This window comes from Miniopterus schreibersii (genome assembly GCF_964146895.1).
Source record: "Miniopterus schreibersii genome assembly, chromosome: 3".
Taxonomy (NCBI): Eukaryota; Metazoa; Chordata; class Mammalia; order Chiroptera; family Miniopteridae; genus Miniopterus; species Miniopterus schreibersii.
This window is the reverse complement of record NC_138103.1, coordinates 86762665-86789203: the sequence shown is the minus strand read 5'-3', so window position 1 is coordinate 86789203 and position 26539 is coordinate 86762665.

The following is a 26539-nucleotide window of genomic DNA, read 5'->3' as shown; positions in this document are numbered from 1 at the left end:
AATACCTGGTGCAGTTCCTGCCCCCTCCAACAAAAGTATGGGGACTACTTGTCAGAAAACATCATTATCTGTTCTGTATATACATAATACAACTACCATACATTGAGCAACAATAATGTATAAGTCACAAGGAGGTTATTCAAAGAATTCAAGATAGGATCTGTGCCCTTACAAAGTTGATAATCTGTTTATGAAGATAAGAGACAAATTCAAGAAAAGAGAAACACCATGAATGCCAAGTGAGGGGGTTTCCGGGCCTTTTATCTACTTAGCACTTAAATATCCATTATCATATTTCGTTCTCACACGTTAACTTCCACATTAAAAAAGAAAAGGCTAAGGTTTGGAGAGGTGAAATTATATAGCTAATAAACAGCAAAGCTGAAATTGTTTTTGAAGTTTTGTTGATACAAGAAATGTCCAAACCTGCAGAGAATTTTTATAAGAGTTTCTTTGAGCCAAAGTAACAACATATGCTAAGGGACAAGATCGCAAATGTTCTGGAGAAAAGCAGTTTTGCATCTTTTTTATACATCTGAAATAAAGGAAGATTGCAGGGAGGCGAGAGGAGCAAGGCAGGGATTGGTTTACAGGAGAGTTAACAAGATTATGAGCTCTCTTGAGCGTGGCTTTGGTTTATTTCAAAGGTGTGTTAACCCAGATGCACAAGAACAATGGTCAGGGCTTGCTTAAGGCAAAGATAAACCTTTTAGAAGAACTTATGTGCATAACCCACATACACAGACAATAGTGAGGTGAAAGCCTGGGGGTGGGGGGTGCGGGGTTGGAGAGGGGGGAAAAATGGGGATATTCATAATACTTCCAACAATAAAGATAATTTTTTTTAATTTTTAAAAAATTAAAAATAAAACAAAGAGTTATATGCCTCGGGAGTGACTACCCACCATGACCTGTCCAGTCAGAAGTCCATGATCAGATTACCCTCTGAACCTCCTTTTCTTTGTCCACAGTTCTTTCTTTGCTAAATATAGTTTTTTTCTACTATATTCCTCTATTGGGTAGCATCATGAAGTTCCACAGAAGGAATTTGACTTGGGAAGACTAAGTACAATTACTCTGTGTAAGTGCTTCAAGATCAAGCAGGGAAAGGTAAGGCATGAAAAAAGATTAGCAACAGCCAGCACTGCCTCTAGGTCCTGAAGGACATGGAGACTTGTGATGATGTTGCCGCAGTCCAGGTAGCTCAGCCTAGGACCACCTGTGGAGAACTATGTCAGAGAGGTCAAATAGGGCTGAGACCAGGAGGGATGTGTGTCCAGGAGGAAGCCAGAACCCCAGAGTAGTCACGACCTGAAGCACATGGGTGAGACTGCAGAGGGATTAAAAAGAAAGCGAGACACTGAAACCAAAGAATGAAAGAATGAGCACTTGGTAAGTTTACTTCCAGGAAGGGGGGCAGTGGGAGGTTCTATGGAAACTAACCTCACAGGTGATCAGATCATAAATTCCTAACTGGGCAGGTCATGGTGGGTAACCATGCCCCAGGCATCTAACTTCTCTAGTGAAAGGTTTTTAAGCCAGCCCGGCCCATTGTCCTGGTGCAGCTAGGGTCACACACTTTTGAAATGCTTGGAGTAATAGCCCTAGAAGAGAGTATTAACTCTCAAGAGAGCACATAATCTTGTTAACTATTCTGTAATCCAAACCCCATCTTGCTTTCTCCAATCTTCCTTACATCTCCTCCTCGATTTCAAATGCATTAAAAAAAGTTGCAAAACTGTTATTCTGTGGACTATTTGAGATCTTACTCTCTGGCATATGCCATCAGCTTGGCTCAAATAAACTCATAAATATTCTCTACATTTTTGGATGTTTCAGTAACATTCTAAGAGCTAAATCTTAGGAAGAAAATGGTAGTCCCTTTTCACAGCTGCAAAACAGATAATCTCTAAGTGCTAGGCACTGGATGATTGATTAGGGCTAATTGATTAGGCATTGAATCACCTCTGGTCTAGCCACTGTGGTCTTTTCAGGAAGTGGTCTTTGCTGTATACTCGAGATTATGGTTATGGTGCCCCATTTGTTTTCTCTGGGAGTGTAGATGCCAGATTTGAGATGATGCAGTAGCTCTTTTAGCAGAAGTAAGATCTTTTTCAGTGCAACAGACCAGACAAACATATCAGGATTTGGAATTGGCTCCCTATTTCCTCTCACTCTACAATCTCCCTCCAGTGCCTCCTATTGGCTTCAAGTGGAGGAAAGCTGTTTGGCAAGGGAAATTGGGGAACATACTGGTCAGCTCTCTGAGACACAAAACAAGAAGAGAAAGCATGATATATAGATCTGAGAGTATAAAGGCAAATAAATCACTGGCCCAATTTGCTTGGAATTTATAGAAAATCAGAGCAATTGGAGTTTAGAGGGGGAAAAAAGGTCATTTTCTACAAAGATAATCGGGAATAATTTTTATGGCAAATATGATCTTTGGTATAGGCCTTGAATAGCATTTTATAAACATGGAAAGGGGAATATATGATAGGAAAAGTAAAAGCAATAAAAGTTACGGAGTCCAAGAAAAAAAAAGTCTGAAGATAATGACTTAAGCAGTTGGCAGAAATGTTGGGAGATACTGGTAAAGGAGACGGAGACACTAGGGAGAGCCTCAAAATATAAACCAATGTGTAGATGTTAAACCCATCCTGTGTACAAAAACAATAGCAGAAAATCAGGAAGGTAGAAAAAGAATGAGACAATGGAAGTGATGTAAAACCCAAGCAAATGTAGTAACAAATGTCAAAGTAAAATTGTGAATTCTTGGTCAATTAGACCACTCATATCTCCTGAATCTATGCATTTGTTTCTGTCCTCACAGCTTGGACCCTAATCCAAACCATCATCATTTATCACGTAGTCAACTGCATTATATTTCTAGTCTCCCCACCAGTCCTTCTACATGCCACCCATATTCTATTCCAGAGCAGCCAACATGATCTTTTAAAACTTCAACTGAATCTGGCCATTCCTCTGCTTAAAATGCTTCAACACTTCCCTACTGCATTTAGGACCAGAATCTGGAACATGCCCTGTCATGTTTCCTATGACGTGATCCGCTTCCCTCACCACCTCTTCCCGTATTGTCCATACTATACTTTCTCTTATTCCTTCTGCTCTAGCCACACACAATTTTGTTGAAAAGATCATACCAAGCAGCCTTGAAAGAGGAGCTGAGTGAGTCCTTAACACAGCTAACATGAAGGCTTCCCTTGGATGGCAACAGAGTGCAGCCATTGGCTAGGATCCCAGACCCTCAGGCCCTGGTGTTGGTCACAGACAATGCAGGGCACTCCCTCAATGCTGATTTGATTCTCTCAGGGGTCCCCCAGGTGTCCTCACACCCAAGAACCCACTGACCTCTTGCAAAGCCGTACCCCATAAAACTCTCTTTCCTACTTCTAGCCAGGACTCTCTTAATTATAAGTCTCCTAGCAAGTCAGACTCTTGAGATTGTCTCTGTTCTTTTCCAGTCCATTGATATGGCATACACTCTATATTCTGCCTCCCTCAGGGATCTTTCTTTTGATTCTCAAGAGCATTTCTTCTCTCAGCAAAATCCTGCTGTTAATAGATGTTGGCTATTTCTTTCTCTTGCATTTCTGGTACAACAATTACAATTCAGCTGAGGCAAAGTGGAAGCCTCCTTGGTCAGGGGAAGAGTCACATACAAGGAAATGCAGAAGAGAAATGCACAAAGATTATTAGATAATATTTCAAAAGCTTATCTCCCTGTGTATGCAAGTTCCAACCTTATTTACTCATCCTCAAAACAGAGATGACATCTGCCTTTTTTGCTCAGGGGATTGTTGTGATAGTCACACACACACAAATGCATGAAAATATGTAAGTCAAGTCTTACCTTAGGCAGGGATTTGATTCCTAAAAAGCAAGGTAAAATTCCTATATGGTTAAAAAAAAATTTACCCTTGAAATCTCTTAAATTGTCATACAAGACTTTGTGCCTAAAATCCTGTGCTGTCATTCTTAGGTAGTAAATATTGTGAACCACTAAGCCAGACGGAAAGAAGAAACAAAAGGAAAATCTACATGCAGATTTTCAGGCATTCAATCCATTTTATATTTTTTAAGAAAACTGTGAAATGACTAGAAAATGGGAGGAAAGTTTTAAGTGTTCTCTTTTGCCTACTAGATTTAGTCCATTTGGGTTGATAGTAAGCCATGATGGTATTAATAAATTGGGGGGGAAGGGTAAAGATTAAAGAAAATATTAACAGTCCCTTGCCTTCTAATGTGGACACAGATATCAGGGAGACACCACTGCAAAGCCTTAAAGCAGTGTGACAAAGGAGGCAGCTCACATAGCATCAGTTGATGTAAAGAGCCCAGTGACTGGATTTGTACCAAATCTCATCAGAAGATATTTATGTTCCTCTCTGAAAAAGCCCAAACCAAGGCCTTCTGCTCACAGATGCTGCTGTCAAGATCCAGTCCTCTCACCCTGGGCTACCCCTCGGACTATGTGAAGACATTGACTCCAACCACTTAACAACTTTTTAGTCTTAAAATGTAATTTTCTTTTAGATTCAAACACCAATAACTCACTTCTCACTTCAGTGCCAGAACAATCATGACAACCCATAGGAGTGCCTAATCGTATAGACACAGCTGGCAAGAATTTTCCTGTAATCACAACCACCTGACCCATAAGACCTACGGAATTTTCTGGTGCCTTTTATCTGGAATATTTTGGATAAATGTAGGAGAGCTGGAGGTAAAACCTTTGATAGAAACATTATTTCAAAGCACTGGCCATACCTTTCAAACCTAGAAATACCTCTTCCCATATCAGTGGGAAAATATGGAAATGCATGCCATACATTTAGCAATCTCCGACTTCTTGTGGTGCTATGTAACCAGAGATCCATCACATATAAATGAATGCTTTTACTTTACCTTAAATGGCACTAAATTCTGCTTACTGCAGATCTGGTGGCCATCAGGAATAAGGTTCCCCCAATTCTCATAAATTTTATCTTAGCCAGCATAAGAAGGATATGAGTTTTGAATAGCAAGAAATACTCCCTACATATTCCCAAGAATAAATGGCCAGGGGTTTAGGGACAGGAACAAGGAGGGTAGATGTTGCTATAAGAGGTAAAATCTTTGTGACAATGGAACTGTTCTGAGTCTTGTAATGGTAGCTACACAAATCTACATATGCATGGAACTTTGTATACACACCACTGATTTCATGTATAGCTAGTTAAATCGGATTAAATTCTTTGGATTGGACTAATGTCAATTTTCTAATTTTGATATTGCATAGAGTATGCAAGATATTACCATGAGGGAAACTGAATGAAGAAGGTGTGGGGCGATTCCAAGATGACGGCAGACTAATTGGAAGCTACACTGACACTCTTCCAGGACTAAACTGTAATTACAACTAAAAGATAGAAAAACCATCATGAATAATCAACTGAAGACCAGGTGGAGAGCAGCCTCATAACCAAGGACATTAAGTGGAGACCCCATAGAGACTGTAGAAAGGGCAGAGGTGTGAGAGAGCTGGCCAGGCTCCCGCAGGCAGCACCTGAAGGTCCCGAGGGATAGCTCAGAGGTTCCCACCGAGGACTCTGGGGCCTAAACCCCAAGATGGGCTTCCCAGCCCAGAGCACCAGAACTGAAAAAGGTGCCCACATAACATCTGGCTGTGAAAAGCAGTGAGATTTCTGTCTGCCAGAAAGAGAGGGCTGGAAAAGCAGGCACCCTCTTAAAGAGCCAACACAAAGTTTCAGGTGCAACCACTCACCTTAGGCTCAGCAGAGGGAGGGTGGGATGGACTAGAGCTGTGTGAGGAGAGTCCAGGATTGCAGGCTCAGGAGAGCAGAGCTCAGAGGGCAGATTCCTGTGCTGAGTCATTCCCCATGCATCAGAGGACACCTTTCTCAGGCACACAGCTTTTGCCTGGGGGGGAAGCAATTGCTGCCCCCTGTTGGAAAACCTCTCACCCCACCCTTGGAGTTTCAACAGCGTGAGTCTCATTAACAGACTGAATAACAATCAGCTGCCCCACCCTGTGGAGTTTCTACAGCCAGAGGCTCATTAAGAGACTGAATAACATTCAGCCTCTGGGTGCTTTGAGTCCATGCCTGATCTGCTTCTGGACCCAGGGCTTGGAATAGTAGACCTGGGTGCACACCTTGGTCCTTTCCAAATGCACAAGAGTTTCCCAGACCAAAAAAAAAAAAAAAAAGGCTAAAGGAGTTTATCATGACCAAACCAGCATTGCAAGAAATGTTAAAGGGGCCGCTGTAATAAGAGGTTGAAATAAGTTCTTTAGATTCCACATATAGATGAACAGAATAGATTCAATGACATGGAAGCATAGATGAGACTGACCTGACGAATGTCAGAGGGATGGAGGAGGGCCGGTGGGTGGAGGGGGAGAGAGTAACCAAAGAATGTATATGCATATGTGTACAACCCAAGGACACCGACAATGGTGGGGAGAGGGACTGGGGAGGGGTAAGGAACGGGGTAGAACGGGTCATTGGGGAGAAAAAGGGACATCTGTAATATTTTTAACAAAAATAAAATTTAAAAATTGAAAGAAAAGAAGTTGAAATAGAGAAAATGAGAAACATAGGCATAAAGAAATTAAATGGCAATAGATAAGTACCTATCAATAATAACCTAAAATATAAATAGATTAAATGCTCCAATAAAAAGCTGTAGGGTAGCTGAATGGATAAGAAAACAAGACCCAAATATAGATGGTCTACAAGAAACCACCTCAGAACAAAAGACTCACACAGGCTGAAAAAAAAGAAAAAGAAAAACAAACCTCTGGAGGACATTAAGGGAGAGACTGACAGCAATACAGCCATAGTAGGGGACTTTAACACCCCCACTGACTTTACTGAATAGATCTTCCAGACAAAAAATCAACCAGGAAACAGTGACTCTAAATGACACACTAGGTCAGATGGATTTAATTGACATTTGCAGAACATTCTACCCCAAAGCTACAGAATAGGCATTCTCCTCAAGTGCACATGGGATATTCTTAGAGATAGACCACATTTTAGGACACAAAACAAGTCTCTACAAGTTCAAGAAGATTAAAATCATATCAAGCATCTTCTTGGACATTTACACCTTCGAATACTATGCAGCTATAAAAAAGAAAGGTCCCTTACCCTTTGAGAGAGCATAGTGTGCCCTGGAGAGTATTATGCTAAGTGAAATAAGCCAGTCAGAGAAAAACAAGTGTCACACGATCTTATTCATATGTGGAATCTAATGAACAAAATAAATGGATGAACAAAATAGATCCAGAGACATAGAAGCATGGAACAGACTGACAAATCTTAGAGGGAAGGCAGGCATGGGGGAGTGGGTGGGGAGAGATTACCCTAAGAATTTATATGCATATATGCATAACCCAGGGACACAGACAATCCTGTGGTGGAGGCCTGGGGGGGAGGGGGGGCGTGCAGGGTGAAGGGGATCAATCAAAGGAAAAAGGGGACATTTGTAATACTTTCAACAATAAAGATAAAGATAAAACATAAAAAAAAAAGAAGGCATGGGTACTAAAATCTAAATCCTAAGGGCCTTTAGTTTTCCTAATTAGTGATCATAGATGACCATATTCAGATACATTTCTACAATAGCAGAAATTACATGAACAGTCTAAAGCTTTTCTGCTTTAGGGTTCATCTCTTCTCACATTTTGCATAAAGGCATATAAAATGATGAATCTGATAGATTTACAACCATTGAGCTGTACGTATGAGTGATTGTTAGTCCATCAATATCCTCTACCAGTCGTTCTCAAAGTGAGGATTCTGGACCATCAGTATTAGGAGGGGCAGGGGATCTGTGCTTTAACAGCAAACCCTCCAGGTGCTTTTGATGTACATTAAGGTTTGAGAACCACTGCTATCCTCCATTGTTGCTTTAAGATATCTGGCAAACATTCACATTTCAAAAGAAAAAGAAAAGAAACAAAAAACATGCACAAATTTCAACCTCCAGAGAAGTGCCTTCTCCACAATATGTGAACTCCTGATACTCCCTGAAGGCCCCAGCCCACTGTGTCAGGAAACAGAACTCCAAAGTGCTAATTCTTAAACTCCTTCTAGAAGCTCTTTCCAGAATATTGAATGTAAACAAAGTTTGATTCACTGACATCCAATTCTGATTAATTAATGTTGGAAAATTGTTGTCTTGGCAATTGGAAGTACTTTCCACACACTTACCTTATAATTCCCCCAGTAAATATTCACTGGTTATAATTTTTCATATATCCTTGTTTGACTCTAGAATTTCTAAAAAAAACTGGTGATTGACAAGACTAATAGGGTACTCTAATCATTCAAATCAAATAAATAATCCCAAGGTCATTTCTATTTATTTTAGAGTCAAGCACATAACTCTTCATGGGTTTGTTTTGGCAACAGTAGACTTTTTAAAATTGTTCTCTTAAGATATCACCAAGAGTTCACAGTGCTGTGATGGTTATAGTTCGCCTGGAACATTCGGAGTGATGTTAACAAGAAAAGGCAGTACTAAATTAGTTACAATTAATCCCACAGATACATCTCTATATTTTTATCCACTCAGGGTCTTACAAAGGGGAGTCAACCAGCTACTGACTTCAGTACTCTTTAGTGGCTATGCAGGTGTGTAACTCTTTAGTGTAGACACCACCTAAATTGATGTATCTTGCTTGGATAAATTGCATGTCATTGACACTCTGATCAGATAATCATACCACATTGTCGCAGATGCTTTAAAGTTGATTCCTTAAAATCAAATATACTTAGAATGGTAAAATGAAAGCCTTAAAATGTACAGTTTTCAGAGAAGAAATGGAAAAAGCACAGCTCTGGGCCCAGACCCATGCCTGTAGTTACTAATATTCAAACAGGAAGACATAAAATTCCTGCTCTCAGGAATCTTATGATCTAAGGAGAGAGACCAGAGGTTTATCCTGAAGCTCAGGGAGCAAAATGTCAGAGCCCTTCATTTGCACGGTTCTTTCCAAAGAGAATTTGTACCTAACTTGGAACTGATGATTTTGAATTATTTTCATTAAATGAAGCACTAAAATTGTGTAAGAGTCAAACCCCCCACAACACTTGGATTCACCCCTGGATTACATAAATTGTGAGGGAGAAAATATATAAACAAGATGATTTCAAGTCCTAGCAAGAGCTATGTAGGAACTAGAAGTTGATTTGATAGAGAGCGACAGGACTATTTTACAATGGGAGATCAGGGAAGAACTCATGAGCTAAGACCTAGAAAAAAATGTCTTAGAGGGATGTGGGAGAGGAATAACTAAAACTTTTTAAGCATTGCTTCTCATTGAGCTTATTTACATACCACGTATTAGATAAAAATTTATTCTTGTAGTAGAATGATGTTAAATTTAGAGAGAGATGAATAACTTCTCAGAAGTTAAGCCCAGCTCGTATTTTGTTTTCACATGAATGTTCAGTAGAACTCACAAAAATTGATCTCCTTTATGACTTGCAGATTTTATTATCAATACATTGGTGTTTGTTCTAGCTATTTTTATTCTAGTATCTCAAGACTCTTCTCCTAGAAACATTTGAGTATTTAAAAACCAACACATATATAGAGATAGGTGTAGATAGATGATTGAGAGGTGATAGATGATAGATAGATGATAGATAGATGATAGATAGATAGATAGATAGATAGATAGATAGATAGATAGATAGATAGATAGATATAGATAGACAGATAGATGATAGATAGATAGCCTAGCGAACTAAATTATTCTGAATTAAAACCACAATATGTGTATTTGTATGTGTACGTCTGTCTGGTTCTGGATTTGTCACTCTTTTCTCTTTTCTTTATCCCTACAGTCATTCACCAAATAAGTACTTTTCAGTCAATGCTCCACATATAGGACAAACTGTACGTCTGATGGTGGTGTCATAAGATTACAATGGAGCTGAAAAATTCCTATCACTTAGTGACATCATAGTAATCATAACATCATAGTGCAACACATTCCTCACATGTTTGTGGTAATGCTGGTGTAAACCAAGCTACTGTGATGCCATTCATATAAAAGTATAGCACACACAAGCACAGGCTATACCATCCAGGTTTGTGTAAATATACTCCCATGTTTGCACAACAACAACAAATCGCCTAACGGTGCATTTCTCAGAATATTCCCATTGTTACTCACATGACTGTATTGTCTCATACATGGAAAAAATAAACAAAAAAATTATATTGAAAGTAAAGGGTAGAATTAATGTTCATATAATCTTTAAATAGCTTTTATGTCTTTTGTAAATGGGATAATTAGGGAGTAGGAAATGTTTAGGTTCTAACCACCATTTTTTAGCTCATATAGCAATATAAAAATATTAACCATGATCATTTATATTTATACTTACCAAGGAGCATTTGTATCTTTTCATGTTAAAGTTAGAGACACATAATGATGTCCTAAGTGACAAATATTAACTAGATTTATTGTAGTGATCATTTTGCAATATATGCAAATTCCGAATCATTGTGCTGTACACATGAAGCTAATATAATGTATGTCAATTATACCTCAGAAAAAGAATTAGACACAACTTTTTATAAGTTCTAATGTTAGTATTCTTTTATTATACTAACACACTTTTTTCTGTGTAAAATGCTTATGCTACTATAACTATGCTTCTTCTGAGTGCTGAGTCCACAGTAAGCATTTATAAAGAAATTTCTTGCCTAATGCTAACTTCCAAATCATCACATTCAAGCCAGGATCTATTTGGAACATATCTCAGTTGCTGGAATCAATTAATCAAAAGCAGGTTCTCTAAGAGATATACACTCATGCTCATAGCATCATTATTTACAGTGGCCAAAAAGTGAGAGCAACTCAAGTATCAATTGACAGATGAATGGGTAAACAAATTAGTATATGCATTCAAGGAAATGTTATTCAGGCTTAAAATGGGAGGAATTTCTGACATGTTACTGTGGTAGGCAGTTATACAGACATGAGCAGAGCAAGGTTGACAATAGGCCAGGTACAGAAGGTCACCAGAGCAGAAAGCTCCAGGTGCCTACTAAAGGACAATTGTAGGATGTGATCTTGCCCTTAGGATGACCTTTCCTCCTTTGACATATCACTGGTCACACGGTTTGGACCTCCTGACCCTTCCTCCATAGAGATAACATCTAGGCCTCAGTTGTATTTCAGCTCCAGGTCCAAAAAAGCAGCAAAACCAGAGAAGTGACCCCATGGTCGAACTCAGGACCAGCTACATTGGATAATGACCCCCTGCCCTGTGCCAACCAATTAGTGGAGACCTAGACCCTGAAAGGACACAGGTGGAAAACTGCTGAATATTCTATTGAGATCTTCCCCTGGGACCTCCGCTAAAATCTTGACCTTTAAAACCCTTAGGACAGAGGACCAAGAGCTCTCTGCCTCCTAGGAGCACTCCTGCACCTTGCCCTTGCCCCTCCTGTTCCCTTCCCCCTCCCCTCAGATGCCTTACCATTACCTTGCTCACTCCCAAGCTCCAGGGGCCCTTCCTTTGCCTCTAAAACTTGTTTTCTAAGCCCATTTCTTCTACAAATTACTTCTTCTACCTCTGTGATTTTCCAAATAAACATTCTCTTATAGTTTGAGTCATGACTCTGAATTCTTTCCTGGCCAGAACCCAAGTATAGAGGTCGCTGAACCCAGGCCTGGTCTAGCACCGGATGCTGTTCCTGCCGTCTACAACATTACAACATAGATGAGCCCAGAGGACATCATACTAACTGAAATAAGCTAGTTACACAAAGACAAATACTGCATGGTTCCATTTCTGAGTTACCTAGAGCAGTCAAATTCTTAAAGACATGAAGTAGAAAGGTGGTTTTCAGAGGCTGAGGGGAGTGGAGAATAGAGAGTTATTGTTTAATGGGTACAGAGCTTCAGATTTGTGAGATGAAGAAAGCTCTGGAGATCAGTTTTATGACAATGTACTGAACAGTACTGAAATTTACACTTAAAAATGGTTGAGATGGTTATGTGTATTTTACCAAAATGAAATGTTTTTAAATTTTTAAAGGGAAAAATACAGAAAACATAATACTCAGGTGTTTATTGTAGCATTATTCACAGTGGCAAAACACTGGAAAAACAGTCCCTTACTAGGAAAATGGTTAACTACTTTATGGTACATTCACACCATAGAGTAACATAAAATAATGATGTAAGGTAAATCAGTTGATTTGGAATGATTTCCACAAAATATAACTGAAAAAAGAAAGTGAGATAAAGAAAATTGGGCATATACGATCACATTTTGAAAAGTAAGCTAGCAACAAATGTAATAATATAATAATAATTATACTAGTCACTGACATTATTGAGTATTCATTATATACCAGACACTGTTCTAAGCACATAGTATGGGATAATTAAATCTTCACATCATCTATGTTAACTTCACTTTAAAAGCAAAAAAAAAACCTGGGTCACTGAGAGGTTATTAAGCTTCTCCAAAGTCACACAACAAATACCAGCATCATGGTGCAAATCCAAGAAATTATCAGACACAGACAAATTTTTATAATTGCATGTATTTTGTATATTTAAATAACTAAATAGAAGTCAAATATTTGTAACATTTTTATATGCTTTTTATCTTTTTTTTAAAGTCTGAGATTAATCCTACCAATGTCTCCAAAAATAAAAGCACATATGAATCCATAATCTGTGAAATGACAATTGGTATTTGCAGCTGGGGGTGGAGGGTAGGGGCCAGGGGAACACATACTTCATAATCAAACCAGTATGGAAAACACAGGATTAAAGAAAGTTAAACAGATCATTTCTACCTCAATTCATCTTATATCTGTCAATTTGCTAATGTTTATTGCAAATCTCCAAAATAAGCTAAGGTACGCATCACTTTCCAACCTTCTTTGGCTACAAAGCACTTTTTTTTAAATGCCATGACAGTTAAACGTTGTCCAAAAATTGATTCCACAAAGCAGAATCTAGGAGCTAATGGAACGCATAATTAGAGAGTTACAGAGAGGTTTTTGTTTGTTTTCAGTTTATCAGTTAATGTTTTCATATTTGATATTTTACCATGCACAGTATACTGACAGCAGAAAACCAAATATGAGCTCAGCCAAACGTTTCATTTATCTTTTTGAAAATAGGTCAATTTATAAGTCAATTTATTGACCAACAATATTATAGTACCTGATTTTCATGTATGAACTTTCTATTATTTACAGAAATAATAATAGATTATTATTTTACAATAATTTATATATTAACATAATTTAGATTATTACATAATGTCTGCCCAGAGATATTTTTAGATTGTCCATTTTATGTCCATTTACTATGTTGGAAGTTTTGTTATCAAGTCTTAATAGCCTACTTCAAAGTAATAAAAAAAAATCCCAAAAACCAAATCATCTAAGACCCTCACAACTGCTCTGGCCCAATCATTAGGCGGTAATCAATTTTTAAACTTACACGAGATGCATTCAATAAGTATCTGTGTTTAAGGCATTTCAGTAAGGGCCACAGGAATCGTAAAACAGATAATACAGTCTACTTGCTTTACCGAGCTTATAATCCACTAAAGGAAGAAATTCTAAAGAATGACTGAAATATGTTTAAGGAAATAAGAATAAAAAGAAAGAAAAAAGTGTTTATAACCTGGTCAAACTGATCATTCCTACTCTGAAGCTCCCTTTGTTACAAGTTTGACAAACATGCCCGCAGGAATACTGATATATTATGAAGGATTTTCTTAAAAGTCTGTTACTTCTGTGCTTCCTAAAGACCACAGCTCACTTTTGAGAGGGGCATGGTAGTCCTGCTCTTTCAAATTTGTTGCATTTCCATGAAGATTCCGTGACAAAAAGATATAAAAGAATTTTGAAGATTTCTTAGTATCAGATAATTTCATTATTAGAATTAAAGATGTGTTTCTGTTCTGCCATTTGTAGGAATCAACAGAGTCCCATGACAGAGACTCCGCCTTGTCCTTCAGAACCTTTCCTCGGTCCTTCTCTGCCTGTGGCTGCCCAGTAGTTAAAAGGGTGGTCATGTGTTTAAGTGCCACTCCCAGGCCTGGGTCTCAAATTCCTAGACATGCCTTGGCCACACTGTCTTCTCCTTAGCCCCACCCAGAATTCTTTGAAACCAACTTTCCCCATGGAGATGATGACATTGCCCAAGGGGAAGATGGAATAATATAATTGGAACAGATCTGGACCCCTGAATAACTAACCATGTGGAGCACAGCTTCTCACCCATCTGGAATACTTAACTCAGTCTGTTATGTGGGAGATAAATAAACGTGAATCATTGAATTATACTATATAGAAAGAATTCTGCTACCTCGGTTTTAGTCCCAGGTTTGCCACTGCCTGACTGACTAGTCTGACAGTTGCCATTTTCTAATTCCTAAAATGGGAGCACCTGGCTAGATCTGTGTTTTAACAGCGGTGCTTCACAGGACTCCAGTTCTCACATTTTTAAAATTATTTCAGAAGGTACTTTCAGTGAAAGAGGAAAGTGGGGGCCAGGAGAGGAAGAAGGCATAAGAATTACCAGGCTGTTGGTTTACAGACCCCTCATTTATTCTCTCATCAGCCAGTGTGACTGTTTTTTGTTTTAGGCATCCAAGGAAGCATTTGAACAAAGAATTCTGCCAATATCCCAGCCAGGTGTGGCTCAGGAGTTGAGCGTTGACCTAGGATCCAGGCGGTCCGGGTTCGATTCCTGGTCAGGCACATGCTCGGGTTGCGGGCTCGAGGCAGCTGATCAATGACTCTCTCATCACTGATGTTTCTATCTCTCCCTCTCCTTTCCTCTCTCTGAAATCAATAAAGATATATTTTTTGAAAAAAATAATTCTGCCATTAAAAACATTCATCAAAAGTCACTAAGCTCTAAAATCTCTAAGATACGTTTACTTTCTCCATTCTATACTTGCAGGAGTTAAAAGTGGTTTCTCAGTAATGATGGATTTTTCCCTGAAACATCTGTGTACTTTTTCTTGTTTGCCTTTTGTGATCAGTGACACATATTTGACAAGTGATCTAAGTTAGTCATAGAATCCATGATTACAAAATGTAATATTCTTTGTGCAAATTAACTAGGTTACCCAGAGATCTAAGATATGATCTTGACCTCATTAACATGGTACTTGAACCATCTTAGCTTTAAAAAGTAAGAAATATTTTGACCTATTCAATGAGTTCATTAATATCTGTTTGGTGCTCTTAATGTTTGTTCTGGGAGCATCCTAAATGAGTAAAACTAACTGTTCCATCATCTATTAATATATCTGTGACTCAATACCCCATCCCATGTTTCTTGTAATGGCATCCATTGTGTGTCATTCTCCCATATTGGCCAAGTCTTTTCTAGGACACAATGACAGTCAAAATCTGACCAATCTGGATACCCAAGATTACTATCAGGAGATAACATTTCTTGGTGTCCAAATTTCATTCCTCTTGATTATACAATATAACTCTTATAAACTTATGTCTAAGACTCACATTTTTACACTCATTTATTTGTTGTTAATCCCCACCTGAGGATGTTTTTTCCATTGATTTTTAGAGGGTTGGGGTGGGGGAGAGTGAGAGAGAGAAACATCAGTGTCAGAGAGACACATGTATTGGTTGCCTCCCGGACGCACACTGACCCAGGCAGGGATGGAGCCTGCAACTCAGGTAAGTGCCCTTAACCAGGAATTGAACCCGAGTCCCTTCGGTTCACTGGCCGATGCTCTAACCACTGAGCTCACCAGCCAGGGCTCTTTACACTCATTTAAACAAGTAAATAATCCTATTTTTAACAATTTCTCACTACTCATTCTAAATGTAGATACACTCAATTATCCTTTAGTATATTCAGTTTTAAAAATCTAAAGCAGCATTGACAACAAAGCACAATAAAAAATGGCAGCTCAGACTCCCAAAGCACTCCCAGCACGGCCATAGGATTTAAGCTTTAATAATACACTATTCTGTATCAAATCATTATTATAAAATGTTACAGTTAAAATACACACAGGGTAGGCAAAAGTAGGTGAAGAGCTGTATGTGAAACAGAGTTTATTCTTGTGCTATTTATTAATTATTGTACTATTTTCCATATGAACAACTGTAAGCCTACTTTTGCCATACTCTGTACAAAATGTAATCGTGTTCACTAATTTCATAAATTATATATCATGGAATTTCATGTTCTTTAGGACACTGGAAACTAATTTTATCAGTTGTCATACATTTCAGACACAAATACCAGAGAGTCTATTATAGCACATTAATTTAGAGTCTTATTTTTCTCGGAACCCAGTAAGTCTGGAGGCAGCAGCTTCGGCATAGGTTCAGCATCTCAGCAAGGTCAAGGTTGCCTTTCCTAGGATTCAAGGCACTCCAACCCTGGGCAAAAAAAAAGGGGGTGAATCACTCCAGGTGCCATATCCCTACTGAGATAGAGAGCGCCTAAAAGGGTCAGTGACCGTGAAATAAATGATTCATTAGGAAAGCATAAGCTTTCCAGAAAGCCCTGCTGCAGGATTCCACGTTTTTCTCTTCAGGAAAAGCAGTACGCCCAGTAACCCTGAACAGGATCGGAAGCCCGGGGAGATCCAGGCTGTCCGCATCTGCCTCCTGGTCCCGCATGTTCCCCTGGAACCGGATAAAGAATTGCCGCCGCATCAAATGGTTTGGTGGGTTTGTTTGTTTGGTTTGGTTTGTCTCAGTCAATTAAGCCTCTTTAAACGCAGCATCAGAGACGGGTCTTCTCTATTCTGCGTCTGTTTCCCGTGGAAATTATCGTGCAACGTGGACTTGCAGGCACTGGCCGCAGGAATCGCAGGAGGACGGAGTCGCGGCGGGTCCCCGCCCCGCGCAGCGGGCGCGCGGGCCCCTCCCTGGGCGTGGGCGGTCTCTCCCGGCTGAGATCCGGAATCCGGCGACCTAGGAGACCCCCGAGATTTCCCCACTGGGTGTGTCCCCCTTTATAAGGGGCTGGGCCTCCTCCACGACCGCAGATCCCGGATCGCAGAGGACAGCGCAGGAGGCTGGCTCTCCGCTGGGCCTTGGAAGAAGGAAGGGCCCAGACCCAGAGCGAGATTTCTGACCTACGGGCTGTAACCGGTAAATCAGTGGGGGGTTCGTGGGCATTTGTTACAAATTGGTAGAAAACTGACAGCAGCCCCACCCTAACGCTTCTCGAGATTCCCGCTCCAGGGCGCTGACCCTGCGCCTCCAGCCCGGGATGGGGGGGCCCGCTCGTCTCCCAGGGGCACAGGTGGGGACACAGGTGTGTGCCCGCAGCCTGCTGTGGCCGCCGGGGGCTCCGGGCCAGCGGCACCCACGGGATCCCGGGGCACGGATCTGAGGAACTGGAGGGCACCTCTGAGCACGAAGGCCGGCGCAGGGTGGGGACGGCTGGGACCCGAGGGCAGATGCCAGGAAAGAGCCCGGGTCGTCGCCCCTGCGGCCGAAAGGCCGAAGGACACGCGGGGCAGGAGAGAGAGGAAACGGGACGTTGGGAGGATGCGCCGCCTGGTGTCGTCTTTTTCCGAGGAGCCGCTGGACAGCAATGAAATGGACCCGGGGACAGCCGCCGGGCGCGGGGCCCAGAGCGCGGCCGCCCCGGCTGCCGCAGGACCCGGGCGTCGGGCAGGCGGCGGGAGAGGCCCCGCCCGTGCGCCTGGAGAAGTGGGGGGACGCCCCGCCGCAACCCCGGCATCTCAGGGCGGCCGTCGGCGGGCTGAGCTGCAGGGGGCCAGTCCCCGAGCCACGCCGCGAGTCGTCCTGCGCGGGGCCACAGGGCCTTTGCAGACCCAAGGACCCTGCAGCGCGGCTTCTCGGGCCCGGGCCGCCCAAGGACTCGCCCAGGACATGGTATTTTCCTCGAACCCCCCACGCTGGCTCCGCCTCTGAAGGCGCTGGGCCGTGGCTAACGGGGGCACTTCTGGGGGCACCGCGAGGCGCTGCCCTCGGTTGCTGGCTCAGCACAGCGCCTGGAAGAGCCCGGCGTCGGGGGGGCGGGGGGGGCTCTGCGTGGGAAGCGGACGACCCCCCCCCCCCAGGCCGCCCTGCCCGTCCCCCGCGGGAGCCGGGAGAGGCCACACGTCGTGGCTGCTTCCAGGGCTTTCAGGGAGACGAAGCAGCCGGAAGGTTTCCTCTCTGGCCCCCTGCCCTGAAGGACGCGGGGACCGCGGGAGGAGCGAAAACGCCCGTCCCTGTAAGTAGTTACGTCGATCCTGTGTTTCTGCCCGAGTGACCATTAGGCCGTGTTTTGACTTGCAAACATTAAAATAAAATCACAGATACATTTTGTCTCCGAAACGACTCCTTCCGTTTTCCTTCGCATAGTGTCCTTTGTCAGAGTGGCCTCGGACCCAGCGAGAGGGGTGCCACAGTCTCCCGCCTCACATGAGGCTCCAGGCAAAATCGAATCCGTCCACACTCGGGCAACCACCACCATTATATAGGCTGCCCCCCCAAAAGGCTACACACGCTATGAATAATTATAAGTGCCGTGTTTATTGAAACGTATTTCATTTTCAAAATCGAGCTATCCGATATTAAAGTGTGTATACATGTTTCGGGACACCTGCGTTACCGTTACCAGTGCAGTCTTTCATATCTGCCATGCTGCGTGGTACGCAAGGGCTTCCACAGGCGCCAGAGTTCATTTCAAAACACTGTCTGAAAACACATTTGCTTTTCCATTTTACCCCTAATCCCGAGAACCTCAACGCCGAGTCAAGCACAGAGTGACAGAAGTTGTCCATATGAACTAAGCAGGCTTATCAGGAGTTTGCAAACATATTCCAATTTTTACTTAGACACGTATTGTACTACAGAACTCTCCATTATAAAGTCTAAGATTGATTTTCAAATGGTCATCACGGTTCACAGCACAACTCTGGTGTCCACAGTGCAATTTTAGTCTGTTTCACTTGGCCATGTGGCCTCTGAAACACCCGGGACAGGCAAAAGAGCGTAATAAGGCCCACTGTGCAACTCTAACACTGAATAGATAATCTCCATTTGTCTCATCCTGATGCCAAAAAATACTCTCCCACAAAATGTTACTTTATTTCTCCTCACATTTCCTTTGGGCCTTTATATAGATAGAATCTATAAGTATTTTGGTGTTTTGTTTACAGTAAACTTTGAGACTATAGTAAGAGTAAGCAAGTTCTATTTATGCCGGCTTCCGGCATATTTACTACCATAATAGTCTGTTACACTGTTATTTACCAACTTGCTACATCAGTGATTGTAATGAGATAGACCCGGAAACAAAAAGAGAGGCGGGGGTTACAGGTTCTTGGAAGAACCCATGGAGCTGGGAGGACTGTCTCAGGAAATAACGTGATTGAGCAAGAAAAGAAATAACATGCAAGGGATTCAACTTCTCCCAACCTTTATACTGCTCTCAGCTCATCCCCCCCCACACCCCCCCACACCCCCAGGGTCATCGGGAAAGTTTTGGAAGATGTTTTCTGGGTAGATAGGTCATGCCTGTGGCTTTTTGAACCATGGAGGCAAAGAGAACCTAATCCAAGCAGGTGGAAGTGGGAACAGCACTGGCCAACAGCAGTGATGGTGTCCACTGGACACACAGCTGAAACGGTCTTTTGTCCACCTGTAGGACTCAGTGCTTTTATGGGGTCCGAGTATGGCCGAACCACTGGTGGCTGAAGGAAGTTCTCATTAAGGTCTCAGAGGTCAGATCAGGAACAGGAACTTCAGCACTGCTTTCTCAGATGGGAAAAACGGATTGGCTGAAAAGGTTCAATATTTTTACACATTCTAAGACTTTTTACTATGTAATATCAAATATTCAAAGCCCTCAAAAAGGAAATCTATACACAATCTGGTACTGTTCCAAGAGAAATCTCTGAAAGCTCTCATGAATGGTTTATTGTGTGCCATTCACAATATTGGTTGGCCCTGGAGCTTCATTACCATGCTCAAGTACATCTCAATATATCTGTGGAGACTTCTTAGAAAAATGTGTCTCTGGTTGGTGTTATTATGGTAAAATGATGCATAACAAGTAAAGAAACTAAAGATCTGTGGCAACTAAACATAAAATGTACACAAAGTAGACAAGTTTAAACTATCAGTGGATAGGTTTATGTTTTCTATGAAGGAGGGGAAAATCACGGTGCTAAGTGACATAATCATATATAACGGAGAGGGAGAGGTTTTCACAAAATAAACTAAATCTCTGTCATATGTAATAGTTTCGTTAAGTTACCTGTGTATTGAAGAAGCCTTATGAAATTCCATATTAGCATCAATTTATAGACAAAAGGAACATAGTAATAATTAGAGTGGGTAACCCTCAAAAATTATAGATTTGGGGAAAATAGAAAAGATGTACAATTGATAGCTTATCTTTCTTTAACTAAAGAGTCATCACTCTGCCCTGGAGAGCAAAAAGCAGTGAGAAAGTTCCTTGCTGCTCCAGATTTCTTACCCCATTTGTCTCCCACAGACATTTCCTTGGCTTACACCGTGTCTCTTCACTCTCTGTATTTTCTGCCACTTGCCTTGAAGCAAAAACCAGATCTTGCCTTTCAGAAGCTGCCCTCTCTGTATTATCTGGAGAACAGTAAATGATAGAGGGCAAACATCAAGATCCTCCATTATAATTAAAAACTGACACATGTATTTCCTATAGGCTGAAGCTAGAGATTTCCAAAACACACAAAGCAAACATGTGTTCAAAAACTAAGCATGAAAATCGAAACTTCACAATCATCATCAGAAACTCGGAGCCAGATTTGAGTTAGAAACCACAAGGAGAACAGCCGGAGGAGTTTTTGCTGTAGCTCTGTTTGTATCTATGACTTCAGCAGCAATTTAACATGGGCAGATAAAGCAACAAAGGAATAATTAGTAATGTGAGACATGAGTTGCATTATAGTGATGAGAGAAGTAGAATCTAGATTTCTTTTCCTAACTTGGAAAATCCTCTTTATCTGGATTTACTACCAGTAAAAATAGCTTTGTGCTCAACCTATGACTGATACCCAGGTCAAAGCCAAAGTCCTTCCAAACATCACATTACTATTTTGTCATTGTTCCCAAATCCTAGGATTTAGCCAGCCAACAAAAATCATCCTTTGTTGTTGGCTTAACTACCTTTTTATCACAGCCATAGCTCCCCCAGGAAGAATAGCAACCCTGACTAAAGCAAATCACAGTGTTACCATTCTGGAAAGAAGAGCTTGAATGTGGGTGACTGCTGGTGCCAGCATCACTTGCCAAGGGAAATTGTGGTGTGGTGTCATGGGGTTTCCCAACAGAGACATGTTTGGTTTCCTCCTGACACAGAGGTTTAGATATGATTCATCAAATATTTATTAAATTTTACCACTGTTCATTTTCTCTGCCTACATCAAGCCATGTCTCTCTGTTTTTTTCTCTTACCCTCCAAACCTTCCGTCTATAACAGGACTTACCCACTGAAATAGATGCAGTTAAAAACATGTTCAAGACATATAATTTACTTTTGATGTTGTATATATGCCTTATTCTAGTAACTACTTTCTTCTCTTGACAGCAATCAAAGAAAGGGTATTTGGAGCAGGAAATTAATTTGATATTCATAAACTTTTGAAGCCAGGAGAGCCTCAATTCTAAATTTTAGAAAGTAAACACCTGAGGGCCAAACAAGTTGAGAGAGTCTCTCAGAGCACACAAACCAGGCTAATAGCTGAACTGAGGTCATCGGACTGTCCACTTAAACCCATCATTTTCCACAATGTGCTACTTCTTATCACCCTATCAAGACCTAGGATCCTCTATCTACAACTGGTCAAAAGACATCAACAAGTGACATTACATGGGAGTGTTAGCTTTTATTCTAATTTTTGGCTGTTTGCTTTTCTTATATTGCTTAATGAAGATAAGAAATATTCAAATAGTTCATGGAAAGTTACCTGTTCTTAAAAGCAAAACAAGTAGAAAATGTTTATTAGAGGCTAAATAGGATTATTGGTTATAAATGGCATTACTCATATAGATAACAGCAATCAGAACCCTTAGTCATGAATTGGCTTTTATAAAACTAACTTAAAATACTCAAGAAGACTTTCTTGCATTTATGATCACCAGGATATCAGAAAACTAAATGGGATAAAGACTGTTTTTAAAAACGTTCACATCCGTTCAGGTTAGGTTTTTACACCAAATTAATTAGAAGAAAAACACTGTTAGTTTCCCCACAGTTCTCAGATTTTGGAATTGCAGATGACAGATTGGCACAAAGGGACCAAATAAGGGTCAACCAGTGGATCCGCCCGTTGGTCTGCTGGTGAAATAGCACCAGAATGTCCTCCCTCTACAATGCTCCTGCCATCAACACCCGGGCCCTGAGGCTGAGAAAGCAGCTCTGCCTCCCGCCTCACTCCCAAGGCAGGCTTCCCAGCCACCGAGTGGCAGGAAAGCCGTAAGCACTCCCTAGATGTAACGTCTTATACTATTTTTTGCTTATTCAAATTATAGTTAAATTTTCATGTCTTAAACATTTATGTAACATGAATCTGTTGTGTCAGCAGAAAATTCATTCTTGTCATAACGACAGCATTCACTGGGTCCTAGAAACCAGGAAAGGCTTCATGGATTTATAAAAGATTGAGAAAATTAACAACAAACAGGATAAAGCTAACTATTTCTTGTGGTGTGTTTTTTATTTTCTTTCTTCTCTCCTTTACTCTTGACCCCCAGAAACGGTGGCCTTTAAACAGAGGGAAATCCATCAGAACAATGGACTGCTCTGCTAAAGTGCTTCCTTCGGGTAGACAGGACTGAAGGCCACTGGCCTTTATAATGCAAACGGTTCTGATGGTTCACTGAGGAAGAAGAGGCAGTGTTGGTGGCACTCGGTTCCAAGGCAAGCTTGGCAACCCTCCTCACTTCCCTTTCTGAAACCGTATCATCTCGCCTCTTTTCTATGCTTTTCCCTATTGCCAATACTGTCATCTTGCCTGCTAGCTACCCAGAGTCCCTCCTCTTTATCAAAACAAACAAACAAAAAACATCTCTCTTTCTAAATCCCTATCTCGCTTCCTTTCGGGAGCTTTCAACTGATTAAAATAATGTATAACAAGAGTCTGGTCAAGAAAAAAAGCACAATACTTCCCTAGAAATAATTTGTAATTTAAAGTAATGTGGATCAGTACTGAAAATATTCTAAAACTCCTGTCTCGTGCACAATGTCTATGAAGTTTTGGTCTCAGGCATTAAATTTCAGAGCACTGTTTATAATAAAGAAAAAAATAATAATTTTCAACTCAAAATAATATTTGCTTAGTTTATAGAGGAGCATTCCTGAGTTCTTTGCTTACTCCCTGCTACCCCAATACATCCCATGCTGTGCTTCCATCCACACTCATACGCATGCTCACACTGTGTTTAAAACAAAACGAAACAAAAATAGCCATTCTTTCCGGAGAATACAATGGCCGGCTCAACAAACCACAAGTCACAAATAGGAGGTAAGGAGAGCCTTTACACTTTATTTCTGGCAAATGACTTGAGCCAGTTCCCTCCCTCTCAAAAAAAAAAATGCCCTTATAATATTACTTCCTACTAAAATTATCTCAAAAAAATAAATGTAAATAAATACTTGAGTCTGGTATTTCCTGCTAAAATGATCTCAAATAATAAATGTAGAGGAAGATGCCAAATGGATTTTTTTCACCCAATTTAGGGGGTTTGACCAACTTCTCTCATCACTACACAAGTAATCACAACGTCCATCCAGATGCCCAGCTCTGCCATTATCATAGCTAAGTGGTTCCGTTAAGACATTCTCAAATCAACATTTTGTTCGCAAACCATCACCTCAGGCTTTATGATCTAATTGTATTTCCTCCATTGTCCAAATGTCAAGACCAACCTGTTCAACCTGTTGTTTCCTTTTGCCATGCCCACGGGTATTCTAGCTGGAAAGCCAGGGCACATGCACTCGCTGACGTTAGCTCCCTGAAGTTAGTTCTGCGCTAGCCTTTGTCCTTTCTGCAACCCAGTGTGTCTGTCAGCTACGCTGCAGTTCATCAGTCGTCCCTGAGCTTTGCTTTCTCAATCTAGTGAGACACTTATTTGGCTCTTTCTAGGCCCCACCAGCATGCTTTATTTGCCAACTACAACGTTGTCAAATTTGAACCTGAACGGCAGTGAAAACAAACAAGCAAAGACATACATACATATATACATATGTAAACAAGCAAAAAATGTTTTTCCTTACATCGAAACACCCCATACTTATGAACTGATGGGTAATACTGGCCAAGTACAGTTCAACAGACATCTCAGATATTTTTTAAAATGCTAATGCTTCTGCTGAAAATGAGGAGAAATAGGATAGTGTTGAGCCCCAATCTACGCGCAGGTATAATGGCCCCCTACTGCCCTAACGTTCTGCTGGCACATGCTGGACTTTTAGTGCAAATTAGAAAAATTCCCCATCCAACTGGATGATTCACAAAAGATACCCACTTTGGGTATTTGCTGTCCCAGAAAATTAATTCAGTCCTAACAAACAGAGCCCCAGCTACTCTGCCTTACTCAAAGCCAAGAACCGCCTAATTATAGTTTAATCTTAGTGTGATACCTAGAGATCCAGAACCCAATAGAATCATGTTGTTCTTAAGGACAATACAGGTTACAGAACATGTTTGTTTGTGGAGCAAGCCTCCTGAGACCCTCACCCTTCCCTTCAATTCTGATTACTGATTGCTCCTTGTGGTCAATTATTTTTAGAAAAGGCACAATAATTGTCCCAGTTGAATGCTGGAAAGGAATGGTGAGATATTGATTTAAAATTTTTATGTTCTTGTTTTGATCATCCCATTCCTAACAGAAGACAAGCATGGCTGCAAAATGGCATGAAAGATGCAGACACACAGAGATAAAGTGTGCATGTTGTGGATTTTAACATGTGTCTACCTGAGCATTTCCAGATGTGAAAAGAAAGAAATAGATTGCAGATTAACCAGAGAGACTTGCTTGATTTCCCATTTTCACAGTTGTTGTATATTTTTCCCTTCAAACTAGAAAAATTCCTCACCAGTGAGAAGTGGGAGGTTGAGGTAAGGGTGATATAAAAATTAGAGATAACTGACTTCAAGTTTGCAATGTTATAGTTTTCCAAACTGTTTGCAACATTTCCTCCTTTTCAGGTAGAGCAGACTCTGATTTACATCCAAATTTTTAAAAATAAAGTTTACCTTCCACCCTGGATGAGGGAAGAGAGAAAATGTTTGTTTGATAAATCAGAATCATATGACAACTGGGACAACTCTAACCAAAGACATTCTTTAACTCTATTTCTTATTTGGAATTAGAACATGCAAGTGTCTTGTTCTTCACATACAACCACTGCTGTGGGAAAGTTGCTTTGCAAGTTCTGCTCACATTTCATTCTTTGAAGGGTCTCAGGACAAAGCGACCCTTGTGACCTCTTTCACACTGCCAAGAGAAACACACTGTTCAAAATCCATCCTTGGAGTTTGAGACTTCATATAAAAACTCAGATGAAAACAAATAGTTGAGAAAGTCGTACCTGTAAAATCCTAAAGTCAAATATCAAATTAATGTAAACAAAGAAGTATACATTTTATATATAATTCATTACTTAATTATACAAATAATTACTACTTCTTGTTGCTTTGATGATGTTTCCACACTCTAGTGCACTAACACTCTTCTTTTTCCTGAATGTGTTTTTTTTCCTTCTGAAAGCCAAATCCTTATATGTTTCAAATTTATACTATTTATCTCACTTATATGTGCTATTGAGAATATTATTTAGCCCTTCTGCTCTAAGAGATATAAAAGAGAGGGAAAGACTAGACAGAGGAACCCTTAAAAAGAAAACACAAGTAAAAGCAAATACCTAAGGGAAAATATCAAAGATTAATGTTTAAAGTTATTGGAAAATAAAATAAAATTGGAAACTGAAAAACGTTCCTCAGTAGAAATTATTTCTGAAGTGTCCCAATGTAAATGGCTGTCACCTGTTATCAAAATTCATTGAGGTTCAAATGAGTACAAGGAATACTTGGGGATAAAAATGTCTTATGTCTTGACTGTGATCGTAGCCTTACAGGTGTATTCAACTGTCAATACTCATCACATTGTACACTTTAAATGGGTGCAGTCTACTGAGCATAAATTATATGTCGATAAAGTTAATCACAAAAACAAAAAGAAAACAAAACAATTATTTATGGTGCTTTGATGAATTAAGTGTACTGAAAATAGATGATCTGTAAACAGCTGTCAGCATTCACATTTCTACAAAAGCTATTGCTTTGAGTGTACTATATATGTCAGTATTTCCCAAAAATATTTTAAAAATTATACATGTGAAATATCACAGATATAATACTTATTTGAAATCACAAGAAAAGTGGATGTTATTATTTTTATTTTTTGTTATTTCATCTAAAATTTAGAGTTTTATTAATGCTGAAAAATTGAAATA